A 12575-nucleotide genomic window follows, 5' to 3' on the forward strand; every position below is an offset into this window, starting at 1 on the left:
ATTTATTCTGGATCATGTAGTGTATTCCTATACACCCTGGTTGCGACAGAGCAGTAATTAATAACTGTATATAATGCTATTGGAGAAAAAATAGCCAGTATATGTTTTAGAAGTGTACCCATTTGTGTTCCTGAAGAGAGGCCCAAACCTCAGAAAGATGGCATTCAGGAAATGTTACTTGTCTGTAGTTTTCCATTTGAGGGTAAAAATCAGCATTCAAAAAAAAGCACTTCTGCAAGCAGAAGGAAGTATTTTAGATTTAATCCCTATTATGGCTACATGTTTCTGCTGGTTTGACCCCCATCAACCTGACATATTGTTGTCAAGACTTTATGACATTGTGGGAGTAGTTTGTATAATGTTACGATAGTTCCAAAATTTTTTTCTCCATATCCATATGAACCATTAATTTTCCATATAATCTATTTGTGTTTCATTATTTTCAGGGATCAGGCATGTCTTTTAACCTTAAAAAAATTTTGCTATCATTGCCGGCTCTATCTACTGCTGTATATTCTGTAGGAATGAATATCCAGAAGATATATTCAAACCCCTAACCCATGTGTCTTTAATATATTATGCATATATAGATACTCCAGATGACAGGGAAAAAAGTGCAGTAATGGGGAAGATAAAGAGCTTGCTTATACTTCTTTGTTAAGTATTAGTACAAACACTGACACTCTTCTGAATCTTCATAAAAATAAGCCCACAGTCTAAACAGAAGTGTATATTTGCAAAGTAAAAAAATTTTTTTAGTATTTGAAACCATTTATGTTAAACCACTTATCCTTTTTTAAAATGTTACATACTTTACTATGAAAGGACGTATGAATTCAAGCTACACTCCTCCTTATCTCCCAGAGTAGGAGGCTCTCCACCAAGTACAATGAATGCTCTTTGTTAGATAAATAAAGTATCTCCTGCTAAAATAAGCATTTGATTTTTATGTATACCAAAACTTTAAAAATCCTATCTTTATCCATACTTTTCTGTCCTTTGAAAAGGCCATCTTATATACAGAAAGAAAACCCTACATATATTTCCATGAGCCTTTTGAGACATCCCCCCCACAAAGGATCAGTTCCAAAACCTTAAAGCAAAGATGCACTGAAAGGAAATGTGGAAAAGTACCTCTTAAAGGCTTGTCTTTTCTCTTTCGAAAATCCATATGACATCAATTTTCTATGGATCTTTAAATCTTAACTTCCACTGATATTTTTACTTGTCTGTTTTTGATGCATTTTCTTTTTATGTGACAATCTTATGTTAAAAAGTGTATTTTTGGTTAGCTGGTAACACAGGAGTATAGGTGCTTTATGACTCCATTCCATACATGCTGTATACTTGAATTCCAGGCCTCCAGTTTTATGCCAAACATGCATATACTGTGAAAGGCTAAAATTAAGGATCGAAGCACATGAAGAATACAAAAGAAGCATAAAACTATCCAATAGCATTTAAAATATTTTTTAAGAGAATTTTTGAGTTACTCTGAATTTCTACACAATAATTTTCCTTTTGGCTGGCTTTTATATATATATATATATTTTATTTTATTGTTTTGCCATTGTTAAAAGAATTTTTTACTGTGTTCTTTAATACATTCAAGATGCCCTTGTCTAATGCAAAATATTATGTTCTTTAATAGGTTTTCGTTATAGATGTCAGGGGAAAAAAAACCAAACATGATAGAATTAGACAGCAAACTGGGTAGATAATGTACCATGTAGGTGACTTAGCATGTACAACAAGTGATTTAAATTTTGAACTTATAGTCTGCTGTAAAAGAGAAACAATGTACAAAGGTAATTTCTTTCTGTAAGTGTTTGTTTGTCCATTGCTCACTGAAATGGAAGGAAAAATAGTAAGCAAAGGTGTCATATTACTCCTTTTCTGGGATGGAGAGTCACACTGATAATTGGTTAGTTCATTTGCAAGGGATGCTGCAGCAGATTTTCTACATTTTTTTTTCCTGTTGTACTATTGGTTCAACAATTCTTTGCAAAGTTCAATGAGATTCATTAGCTTATCTGGAGAAAATGGATCTGGTACTTTCAAGACAGATTCTTTCTGTGACTTTTCTAATTAAATCTCTTCCATCAGACAAAAAGCTGCCATTTTTACTTGACAAACATTTGTTCTAATTTGGCATTCTCTGTGGTTTTTTTGGTACTTGTACTCTTTCTCTCTCTTCCTCTCTCTCTACCAACAGCAGCAGCAGCTGTTAGTCACAGGATCACAGTGTCTGACATTTACTCTGAATGTGCTTGCTTATTAAAATATTTCACTCTTAGACAAGCTTATCAGCCGAAAAATACAATAAGGCAGTTCCAGTATGTTGTCTGGGTACATTTCTAATAAAAAGCGCTTCTAGTATTTCAGTGCATAACACTTAATGTATGGATTTGTAGATATAAACCTTCCCTGGAAGATTGGGTTGAATCCTAAGTAATCAAGTGTTAGTCAGGTGGGACATCCCAATCCACAAAAAAGAAGTACTTTGTATACATAAGAAGGCAAAATTTTACAGGGACAGCATATTTGTCTGCTTTTTTTATCAGCATCCTCCAAAAAATTGTCTATTTTGAGAGCTTTGCTTCAGAGTAGATTTCCTAGGGGGAGGGGGAAGAAAGTTCAAGAAAAGTTTAATCAAAGCACTTTTTTACAATGCTCAGAAAGCCTTTTTGAAAGCTTTCTGTGGACAGGCAGATCACTGATTAATTCTTCAGGTGTGTACTTTTCTCCTATGTGAAATAATGGGATATGAGGTTAAGTACTTACTGAGGAAGCAAGAGTTTGGGCTTTCAGTTTTCATATTGGACAGTGGGAAGATATGCTCAGACTGTGACAAGCATCGCTGTACACAGTTTATGCTGCTATTCTTTAACACTCTCTAGTGTCATTAGCTTGCCAGCCATGTAGTCTGTAAGTAATAGGTTGCAATAGCAGCTAAAATTGACAAGTGCTTAGCCCAGAGCATGGATTGAATGTAATTCATAGGGTTCCTGAGTTAATTTCCAATACCTGTTTCATCAAGGCAGACTGATAGATGGCTGCCAGCATCTTCTGGCTTTATCTGCAAATCCCTTGGTCTTTATTGCCGTCATTCTGTAGTTGCTGTTATTTTTCCCACTCCTCTTTACTTCTCTTTTTTTCCAGCTCCCCTTTTCTTTCCAGTCTATTTTCTTCTTTTTTTTTTTATTGTCTTTATTTTCTTTTTAGTATTCTTTCCCTTACATTTACTCCTCCCTATTTCCATAACTATAAATGCAGCTTACTCTATAGGCACATCATTCATTTAGATTAGAGGCCCTTGCAGCTAAACGTAAGACCTTCAGATGTTATTGAAGTGCATTTTTCCATGTGGCCCTGTTTAAAGTGATGCTCCTTTAGGGACTGCAGGGTGAAATATGAGGTTATCTGGGAGAGTAAATCTGAGATGTTGGACAAATGGTGAAGCATCATTGCATCTACAGAAATGAATTTCATTTTTATATAGGAGATGCTTTCAATCAGTTTCAGCCTGAGAAAATAGTTTTTCCTATTGCAGCACTGGCATTTCATGTGTTTTGTTTTGTTTGGGTTTTTTTTGCTGTTGGTTGGTCTTTGTTTCTTGTTTTGTTTTGGGGTTTCAGATCAATAGATAGGTCAGTAAAACCATAATAAATTTTAAATATATTTATGAATGATTTGGGTGTGCAGCATGTACTAAAAATAGCACAATTTGGGATCTCAACATTGACAGAAAACAGAAAAAGCATTAAAAATATGTAAAAAAGTGTTGCTCTGTAATGTTTGAGTTTGTTGTTGTGGTAGTGTTTGATTGTTGCATTTCTTTTAATGAAAAGGATGGAGATATGCCATCAAATTTTCCTGCTGTTTCCCAAACCACAACATTTAATACCTTTAATACCTTTGGCATGTGTTTGCAAGTCTGAGCGATCTACCAGATTTCTCTGCTATCCTGGAGAAATCAATATCTACAGGAATTTTTTGACAGTCATGTCAATAAATAAAGAATTTTAAGGGTAAAAACAAAACAAAACCAAGTCAGCAGAAATAGTAATACAAAGGGTACAAACAGCCAGAGTGCCAGCTTTTGGAGATGGTTACCACTGCTGGGCTACTGTTGGGTAAATGTGTCATTAAAAATATTTTTCTAACAATGCAATTCATATCAACATTATGAATTTCTTAAAATAGAAATAGAATTTAAGATGTCTTTTTTTTTTAAAATATATTTTGGATTTTCTGTAAATTTGATTTTTAGCTAAATCCTTCCTTGTGGAATTTATTAAATTTTGTTCACTGTTTCTAAAAAACCCTGCATGTCTTATGATTAGTTTGCCACTATCTCTTAACCTGTATTTTTTCTAAAATAAAAAAGTTTTTATTTTCATTCATTCATTCTTATGTGAATATGACCTGTTTCAGCACATGATACATCACAGAAATGGGGTAAACATAGTTTGGTAACCTATTTAGAACATTTTATTCTGAGCTTAAAGAATTTTGATTACATTTTATGATAGCTAACCCAAGGTCAAAGAATTTAGTTTCTTTCCATCAAGTGAAAAGTGATGAGAAAAACACAGCTTTAAAGCTTTCCCATTGCTTATATGGGTTGAGTCTTATTTGTTTTGTACTTACTTCCAGCTTGTGTTCAAAAAAATTAAGTAAAAAAATACTATTACTATTTTAATTGATTATAAATAATAATTTTTTAAAAAAGGAAAATATACATAATAAGTATATGTATGGGGTGCACCTGGAAGATGTGGGCTAAGAGAAAGTTCCTTGAATAATTTCTTTTCCTTGCTATCTGTCATCTTTTTTGAAAACAGAAATGTTTGTTTGTAAGTCTGAATAGCCACATACAATTATTTCGTGAAAAACATTGAATCAATGAACCCAAAATAATTTCGGCTGCAGATGCTTAATGAATATGCCCTTGGCTGTTCTGTTACTTGCCCCAAATATACAATTTTCATTCAAAGTCCTTGCATGTCATATGTTAAAATTCAAACACAGACAGTCTAGTCTAGAATTATTTTTGTTTTAATTTAGTTCCAGGGATGTTTGCAGGCCTGCACCAGGCAGCAGGGGCTATCCTAAACACTACAGGGATATAACACAGTTTAGGGCACTAAAAAAATCAGTGTGTATCAATTCTGACTTGCAACCTGACAAACCAACCTGTGAGCAGCAGGTGGTGGGTAGCTATTTCATGCCCTGGGAGGCAGGAAAAAAGACGGAACTTTAGTGTTTGAAGGATGGCTGTTCATATAGTTTCGTTTCACTGGATGTAAGCTGACAGCAAATGGTGAAAAAAGTAGAATGTCAGTAAGCAACAGTTTTATAAAACATTTTATATAAACTACTTACAAGGTCACCTTTAGTTTCACTACCTATCTACTGAGATTTCCTGCTTTGTCAAGTTATCATTAAAACTTCCTGTAGCTTCTGAAGTATTTGAACAATATAATGTTTCCAAGTAGTGTTTATATCAGAGATTATTATTTCTAATAGAGCCATCTGGATGAACTTCAGGTATAATTTTATTAGTTTATGTGATATTTAATTGGTAATCAATCTTTGTCGAGATAAGCAGTTTGATGAAACTTAGCAGGGTAACATATTCAGTTGGGAAGAGATAAAACTAATTTTATGCATAAACTAAGAAGTAGATATTTCTTCTATTAACATTGGTTCTGCTTTTGTTAGTTTCCCAGGCTTCCTCAAATCATTTGTGGAAAGGCCACTTGAAGACCTTCACAGTGTTATTATACTAACCAGATTGATGCACCCTGTATATTGCCCATTGTATTATATATCAATAGGAAGTGGTATTTGGGTGAAACAATTTATGTTATCTGAAAAAATGCATCCTTTATAAGTAGATCCATATTAAAGATATGTGATAATTTGTGACTATAAACTGGCATCCTTAGTTTTCTGAAAAATACAGATAAAATTTTTGATTTCTTTGAAACCTTCTCTGGGTGAATGTTTCATTTCCAATACTAGAATATGTTTAATACTAGAATAGGATTAGGACAGTGTGACTGATTTAGGGCAAAGGCTAATAGAGATCCCTGTGTTATGGCTCTTGCTGCTGAGTTAGGAGGAAGGTAAAGACTAAGAAAGTAATAGAAGTTAAATTGTATCAAGAAAATTCTCATAGTAAGGCTACATGGCTATGTTTGGAGTTGGTTTGGACAGGAGACTTGTTTTTTAGGTTATAGCTCTAAAGCACACCACTGTGGAGTGTCAGAACATAATAGGGATAGCAGAAACAGCAGGATGGGAATAGATCTAAATTTGACAAGGGCTGATGAGATTACAGTTAAGGTTTGGATTCCAGCCTCTGGGACCAATGCATGCACACTGATTTTATGTACAGGGGGAATACAGGGTTTAACTTTGCCCCTATCATCCATATATTAGGTGACAGATGTCCCATGTCTACAATTAGCGCATGGTGTGGATTTGGAGCTACCCTGGGCAGCTGCCATTTTGGATTTACTGTTCACTGAATCAGAAGTAGCAAACCTTCATTTGTAGACTTTTTTAGCAGGATCTACTCACCAGCACTAGTTTCTCAGTAATGTTAATTTGTCTGGCAAAGAGTTGATGGGTTAGGGGTAGTTGGACTGGGTTTTGAGCAACCTGATCTAGAGGAAGGTGTCCCTGCCCAAGGCAGGGGGGCTTGAAATTCAGTGATATTGAAAGTCCCTTTCAAGCCAAACCATTCTACTATTCCATGGTTCTATGAAATTGAAAAAAACCAAGTTTGTGAACCAATTTATGAATCAGATCACTGATTTGTCCACATTAATGCTGTCTTTCACACTCTTTTACTTCTCTTCCCATCCCTGCTCCCTTCCTGTGAGATTTAAATCTGAAGCATCCATGAAAGGGTTGAAATGAGGGGTGCGGCCAGATTTTGGAAAGGTCTGTATTTACTATAACTCTGTCAGGAGTCGTTTGATCAAGTTTACATCTTGGTCTGGAAGGGGTCATATGAGTTATACATAGGTTTGGAGTGGAATCCATGTCAGCATGACTACTAACTAGTAGTCCAAATGAGCAAGGAATCTACTATCGACAGTCTTCCTGCCAGTTTTTCCTCCCAGTCTGTTTGCCTGCACACCTATGCAACCTCACACAATTTTATATTGTGGGGGTACCATCCCTTCCTCTTATCTCTCAGTGCAACGTCAAAGGCAGTGTAGGTTCAAAAGAGGAAAGTAGGATTTAAGGTCATTTTCTGTTCCATTGTCTGAAGATAGTGTTAAGGAGGGGGAATTCCTCTGAATGAAATACCTGCTTTTGAAAAATTTCTGTTGATGAATAGCTCAATGTTCATGGAAAGGAATTCACGTTCTAACAGGAGTATCAGTATATGGAAAATCAAAAGTCCTTGTACGTGGCAGTAAACTGACAAGAAGAGATTGGGATGGAGATATATGCATACGATTGAAAAAAAAAATCAATTATGTGAATGTAAAATGTGAATATGTAATCAAACATAATTTCTGATTGCCACAGATGCATTTCAATAGACACCACCACAGACTGGTCCAGACAAAGCATTTGCTCAGATAGCTTTTCTGATCAAGTGTTCCTCTGAAAAAGAACAGAATTGGTTTTAAAATCTACAAAAACAACTGTGATTTTCTGACTTAAAGAGTCATTGTAGAAAATAAAGTAATACTCCTTTTCCTGTATTTGTCATGTTCCAACAACTGCAAGCAATTATTAAGGAGAACAGTGTCATTTTCCAATGCAACGATACTTTTACTGTTGATAATGGAAAGAGAACAATATTACATGTAAATTAATACGGAACATGTCATCTTTATTGCTTCTCATCCAGTTTACTAAAACATATTTTTTTTGGTTGCTTACAGAGAGCTTTTTGTCTCTTCTTTCATCTTCTTTGTCAGTGTTGTGAGACTCAGTTCTTCCTACTGCTCTAAGTTTAAATTTTATATAAATGCTAGCATAGCACATGTTACCTGCAGTTTCCCAATTACCTTTCCTATGGGAAGCCAGACATCAGAGCAATGTGTGACTGCTGCCCTGATTCTCTACAATTGTAGATACTCCATAACAATAGGAAAACTCATGAACCAGGTTTGACTGGAAAGAGATCTGTCTGATCAGGGGTCCTAGACACAGGCACCTCAGAGCTGTAGGGATTTACTCTGTTAAAAGAGTAAGTACACTGAAACTGAGCCTTTTCCTTTTTTTTTTTTTTTTTTCTTTTTCTTTTTGGCTCCCTTTAGTTTTTATTAGAACTTTGAATATTCTTCCAGAATCAGAGAGATTATTTTCAGTTCTGGGTCAATAAGGAGTTTAAAAACTCTAAAAATCTTATCCTGTATATGCTTATTCAGTTCAAAGCAGCTGTATATAAATATTAGCAAAGTTTATTTTGCCTAAAAAGAGTGAGTTGAAAATTTAGTAGCCATCTGAAGCTAACTAGATGCCCTCTGAAATAGACAAAAAGTGATAAGAGAGAGAGATACTGTCAAAAGGTGATTCATCCAAACAGCTTTAGACAGCTAACTTAGGCTAGAATGAATTGCCTTCTGGAGGTGTCTATCTCTGTCCATTTACTTCAGAGAAAGCATAGATGACTAATTTAATCTCCTGAAGTCACTCCTCTATAAGCTTGACTGAAGTTCAATAATATGAACCTTTCTCTCAGTTCTATTAGGAGAATTGCACAGCAAACTAATTAAATATGTAACAGCTTTGCAATATATTTTAGCCATGGTTTAGTGCTAAGAGAACTCCTACACGTAAATACCCTAGGTGTTTGAGAAACTTCAGGACAGATTTAAAGCTTTGTAGTACAGTTTCATGTCTTTGAGCAGATCATAAAAACTCATCTTTCACTACTGGGAGTTCTCTCTCATGATTCTCATATTTCATTACTTTTACTGCACAGTCATGTAAGCTTCCACCAGTAAAACTAATTCAGAAACCAGATCTTTATGTGACCAGTCTTTTTTGAGACATTCAAATTATTTCCTTTGTTTAGAAGTTTTTACACTAGGTCTCAACTGGACACTTTCTCAGATATCCAGCTTTTTTTCTGAAAATTAATGTGCTTTTTTAAAATATCTACCTTTGTCAAGATAAAAATATCCCAGTTTCTGTTCTGTATATCACAACTCCTCATGAGGTTTCTAAGTGGTCTTCCTATGTTGCTGCTTTCGTTTAACGAAAGTCTCCTGCAGTAGTCATAACTGAAACCCTTCACAGCATTCTTCCTTCACAAGCACATGCTTCCTGCTTGGTGGAACATTTTGAAAATATGAACGTCTGCCTCCCATTTTCAATTGTTAACTGACACCTAATTTCCCTGTATACTTTTATCTATTGAGTGCTTATGTACATGTGGTACAAAATATCCTGTCCTGGAAGTCTTTCTCAAGGGCAGATATTAAACTTCACAGATTAAAGTCAATGCCAAAAACCCCTTCATTTTTTTTATTCTTTCCCTGCCACCTCTTCCAGCAAGCTGAATAGTCACATGCATCTGTTCAATCATCCACTCAATGGAATACTTTTTTTTGTGTTGTTACTGCAGAGAGAGGCCCTAGAAGACAAAAAACCTGCTATATGGTTTTGCTTGATTAGAAAAGCTTTACACTTGAGCACTATGAGGACTGTGGGTGTATGGCAAAGAGCTGAACTAGTTGTAGTCCTTTGAAAGGGGATGACTGAAATATCAATAGCTAGAATAAATGAGAAGAAAATTATTTGCTTGGCATGCAGTGTTTTCAAAAGTAGGTCCCATTCTCATGTTCATACTCTTTCATCAAACTCTGCCTTGCCTTCCTTGAATGTTAAAATTATAGGTTTTCCTTCCTCACTAATTTACTTTTTTCTTATTATATATCAATTATAATATTATCAAAAAGCATAAGAGCACATATTGTTCTGTCCCATATTAAGCACAATACAAAGAACAACCCTTTCTTCAAGTTCTTAGAACCCAAGCTTGAGACAAGATGAGATTGACTAGGAGTCTTTGTAGGCATGTTGGCATGCAATATCAGCAACTTGAGAATTTAAAGTAATTTTTTTTCTTGACAAAACAGGGAGCACTGTTAAAAAGAATTTAAGAGCAAATGGGTTTTAAGTCCATCTCCTTAAGATAAGGGAGGTGCACAACTGCACAACTCACCACATTTCATATGCTTAATTTTAGATCATCATGATCTAAATCATCATGACATCTCAGCTTTTTACTCAGCTGTTATCACTGAGATAACAACTTATGGCAAAATTCTCCTGATGTATTTTGATATCCAAATTAAAGTATTATGAAAAACTTTTTTGAATTTCAAGAGCATCTAGGCTGATTGGTCTAGGTATATACATCTGAAGTCAAACATTCAGATATCTTCATAATGTGTTACCCACATCAGACATATATATATAATTTCACTAGAAAATACAGAATTCATGTGGTGCAATCTAGCTGTTTTCTAATATTTGGCAAATTACTTCATTACCACTCAGGATTCTGAGGAGTTCCAAACTGCAATGTTCAACATGCAGGATCTGTCTTCACAGAATTATGGAATCATTAAGGTTGGAAAAGACTTCCAAGATCACAGTGCCCAAACTTTGACTGGACACCACCATGTTAACTGAACTATAGCACTAAGTGTCACATCCAGTCATTTCTTGAACACTTCCAGGGTTCGTGAATCCATCACTTCCCTGGGCAGTCCATTCTAGTGCTTAACCATCCTTTCAGTGGAGAAATTTTTCCTGGTGTCCAGCATGAATCTCTCCTGGCACAGCCATTTCCTCTTGTCCTGTTGCTAGTTCCCTGGGAGAAGGAGCTGACCCTCACCTTGCTACAGATTTTTTCAGGTAGCTGTAGAATGTAAGCCTCCTTTTCTTCAGGCTTAACAACCCCAGCTCATTCAGCTGCTTCTCATATGACTTACTGATGTGGTTTGACTTGATTGGATTTTAGGTGCTCACCAAAGCCTATCACTCCCCTCTGCAGCTGGACAGGGGAGAGAAATTATAACAAAATCGTGGGTTGAAATAAGTGCATAGAGAGATCACTTACCAATTACCATCATGAGCAGAACAGATGCAGCTTGGGGAAATCTATTGAATTTATTACCAATCAAAATCAGACTAGGATAATGAGAAGGAAAACAGATCTTAAAATCGCCTTCTGCCTCCACTCTGCTCCTTTCTGCACTTAACTTTATTCACGATTTTTTACTTCCTCCCTTACAGCTGTGCATGAAGACAGGGAATGGGGGTTACCATCACTTCATCTCATGTTGTTTCTGCCACTGTTACCACCTCAGGGAGAGGAGTGCTTTCCCTGCTCCAGCATGGGGTCTCTCCCACGGGAGAGAGCCCTCAACGAACTACTCAAATATTAGTCCTTCCCACATTCTAAAGTTCTTCATGAACTGCTCCAGTGTAGGTCCATCTCATGGGGTCACAAGTCGTACCAGGAAGCCTGCCCTTGCATGGGCTCCTCTTTCCATGGGTCCCTAGGCCCTGCTAGGAACTTGCCCCAGTGTGGATTTCCCACGGGGGCAGAGCCATCTTTTGGTCATCCACCTGCTCTGGCTCAAGGCTCCTCCACAGGCTGCAGGTAGAACTCTGCTCTCCTGTGGACCTCCATGGGCTGGACAGGAACAACCCACCTCACCATGGTCTGTACCATGGGCTGCAGGGAAGCACAGCTCCAGTGCCTGGAGCACCTCCTTCCCCTTCTTCTTCACTGACCTTGGTGTCTGAAGGGCTGTTTTTCTCACATACTACCACTCCTCTCTTCTCTGGCCACAATTACATCTGTGCAATAATGTTTTTTTCCTTCTTAAATGTCTTAAATACGTTATTACAGTGCTGTTACTGCTGCCTCTGATGAGTTTGTCCTTGGCCAGGGGCTACTCCACCCTGGAGCTGTCTGGCATTGGCTCTGTTGGACACAGGGGAAGCTTCCAGCAGCTTCTTAGAGAAGCCACCACTGTAGACCCCTGCTACCAGAACCTTGTCACGTAAGCCAATACACTCACCCTTTAGACCCTTCACCATCTTCACTGCCCTTCTCTGGACACACTCCAGCACCTCAGTGTCTTTCTGGAAGTGAGAGGCCCAGAACTGGACACAGTACTTGAAGTGTGGCCTCAACAGTGCTTTCTTGAAATGTACACAAATTTTCTAATATGATATTAATATTAATTACTGAAATCTGAAGAAAAGACAACAATGATCAGAGTTTCACTCGTTAAGCTGATATAGTTTCAGATGTTATATCTTGCTCAAACATTTACACTTACGAGTTTCACACCAAGGGTCATTTCTCTGAATGTAAATGTATATATAATACTATATTGCAAGAGGTTGCATTACATATCTGAATGAGTTTTGGAGTTACAAAACCAGATTATATGTTAGTTTTGCCTGATATGATGTGGGGCAGAACCAAATTACTCCAGCAGTCATGTGTTTCTGGGAAAAGATTTCATTTCTTCAAGTGAAAAATAGGATTTTGTCATTAATTTGATGGG

This window comes from Myiozetetes cayanensis, unplaced genomic scaffold (assembly GCF_022539395.1).
Source record: "Myiozetetes cayanensis isolate MyiCay16 unplaced genomic scaffold, myiCay2020 scf5-8, whole genome shotgun sequence".
Lineage (NCBI taxonomy): Eukaryota > Metazoa > Chordata > Aves > Passeriformes > Tyrannidae > Myiozetetes > Myiozetetes cayanensis.